This window comes from Mus pahari, chromosome 13 (assembly GCF_900095145.1).
Source record: "Mus pahari chromosome 13, PAHARI_EIJ_v1.1, whole genome shotgun sequence".
Taxonomy (NCBI): Eukaryota; Metazoa; Chordata; class Mammalia; order Rodentia; family Muridae; genus Mus; species Mus pahari.
The window spans coordinates 58,063,166-58,066,060 of NC_034602.1; positions in this window are offsets into that span (position 1 = coordinate 58,063,166).

Sequence of the window (2,895 nt, forward strand, 5' to 3'; positions counted from 1 at the left end):
TTTTTTTTTTTTTTTCACATTCACTTTATTACGAGTGCCTTCAGAGACCAGCTAACACGGGGCATGAAACCCTGTCCCAAAATAAATTAGATAAAATAATATAGCATGCCACATAGTGTTCTTAAAAGGATAATGCATTTTAAATAGAGTACGTTCTAGTTTATGGGAAAATGTTGGCCATTTATATTAGGATTGCTGTCTATTACTATAGATGTATATGTATGTTAAAAAGATGTAATAATAGAATTACCTCCCCAGATTTACATTGTTTTACATTTTAATTGTATATATACGGGTATTTGCCTGGTAACACATGGTGGAGGGTGGTGGAAATCAAACCCCTAGGTCCTCTGGAAAAGCAGCCAGGACTAATAACCACTGAGCTGTCTCTCCAGCTCCTAGTACTTACAGTTTGTCATTGTGTTTAACACACACACACACACACACACACACTCACACACACACACACACACACCAAAAACATCAACAACAACTCGACTTCTGTCTAGGTTGTTGGGTGGGATCACCAGACTAGGTCCTCTGAGATAATGTGCCCTAAAATAAATCCTAGTACGCAGCAGCATTGGAAACACTGAGAGTTCAGAAATAGGCTCAGAACCCTGCCAAATAAGTATGTAGCAACTTAAGAAGGAAGAAGGCAGAGACAAATAAGCCCCGATACTCCCGGCAGTGGTTGCTGATTGGTGGGTTTGTCCTTGGCTTACTGCTAACTGTACACTTTAATGTTTACTCATCCTGGCTCTCCGTCGGCTCTCTTTGTATGCAAAGGGGGAACAATTATAAGAATGGAGAAGAACAGCTTCTGCATCCATGCAGATAGGAGCGTCTGTTAGTTAGGGCTTGTGGAATTAACAAATTCTACAATGACATGTAGTGTGGGCTTGGAAGAAGCAGCACTTATCTGAGGGAGCATTGAGTTCTGGCGGAGCCTTGCCAGCCTGCGGCCATGTGGCTGCTCTCAGAGACCTGCGAGCTCTCCAGCTGCCATTCCTTAATGTATGCAGTGTTCCATCCCACAGCAGGTTGGGGGGGGGGGGACTGCATCTTAACATGAACTTGGAGCCGAGACCAGATCCTCATCTCATTTACATGTTACATGGGCAGCATCCACCAGGCCTTAAGAGCAGGTCATGGAAATGCTTCATTAAAACATTGACATCAAGTATCTAAAGCCTCTTTGTTTCACAGAGACATGGTGACCTCTGTGTTTATAGAACAAGATGGTACCATAAAGATGGAAACGTGGATCCAGTTAAAAGTGAGTGGAATGTGCCCTCCCCACTCCCAGACAAGATGAATCAGTGAGATCTTTAGAATCAGATCTGCTATCCTGGAAAGAGTAGCCTTTGGGCCTTTTTTTTTTCTTTTTCTACTACTTTTTAAAGGGGGTTTTAAGCTTTCCTTAATGGATTTCATCATGGGGTAGAATCCTAGAGGAATCTAACAACCCAGGCTGGTAAAGGGCAAGTAGATAATTGACTTACAGAAAGCACAGCGATTCTAAAGGGAGGAGAGGAGCTTTGCCCGCTGTATTTTATGATGTGTTCTGTAGAATTGCCCACTGTATGTTATGATATGTTCCCTAGAATGCTCTTCAGGAAGAGGAATTCACAGCCAACATGTATCCAAACATGGTATACTGTTTTTCTCGCAGCTACATAAAGCATCTTGGAAGACAGTCTGTAAGTTTGCCCAATCGATGTTTTCCAAAGCTATCGCATCAAGAAACTCTATTCCCGATTTTTCTCAACATCGTCTAGTGCTTGGATTCCACGGGCTGTACTTTGGAAGTGACTAGACATTCAACATATTTGAAAAGTCACTCTGGTTCTCATGTGTACTCATGTTTCGAAATTCTTAGGCCATTTTTAATTCTGGGTCCCCAGCCATAAGAATCTCCACAAGAAAACCATCTTGGAAACTTTTCTCAGAAGCTAAGAAAGCAGGGAGGGCGTGCTCCTGGGAAGGCAGCTGAGGGACAGAAGTGTGGCTGGAATGTATTAGACCTCTTGATTCAAGCCCAGGAGCTCCTAAGAAATGTCCAGTGGGGTGTGGCGCTTATTGTAATGAACAAGGTCAACCCTTCTTGTCTAACTCCATAGTTGCTTGGGTAAAAATAAAAGTAAGAAACTATCTTTCCTTTAGTGAACCATTTGTTAAAGCATTTAGTCATTTGAACAAAAACATGATGGTTCCCAGCTGTGGTGTCCTTGCTATCCATCCTAGGATGGAGAATTTAAGGGTTCCTTGACTCTGCCTTGGATCACTGTGTGATTCTTAGCCCTTTGCATCATCGGGGTGTATTCATTATGTGGAAGACGAGGCTCTGTTTAGCTGTCTCGAAATCGAATTTGTTCTGATGCTTGTCAGAAGGAGGTCCCAGTAAAAGCACTGCGATTTCTAAAAGCTTTAAAGTTACTATTGTACCACTCATTGCCTATTGAAAAAAAAAAGTTCAAAAGTAGAGAAATTTGAATTTACTGTCTCTGTGATTTCTATGGTAGGCACCTGATCATCTTCCAGTCATGCAACCCATGCAGACCATATTGTTAGGTGGGATTAGCATCCCTACCCCCTGACTAGGGCTGGGCACTGATTGCAACAATGCATCAATATAGCCTCGCCCTTTTGCTACTCATGTTGATTTGAGTGGCCAGGATTTAAATCAGTGGACTCTCTCTAACCCTTTTGTTAGAGTTGAAGAAAGTTTTCTTATTCTCTAGATGAGGAAGGAGCATGCAAATCTGATTGTACCGGGCTTCGGGTGCTGATAAAGATGCTAAGAATAGGAAGAGGATGGGATGAATGGGATGAAGATGGGATGGATGGGATAGAAGGGATGAAGATGGGCTGAAGATGAGATGCATGGGATAA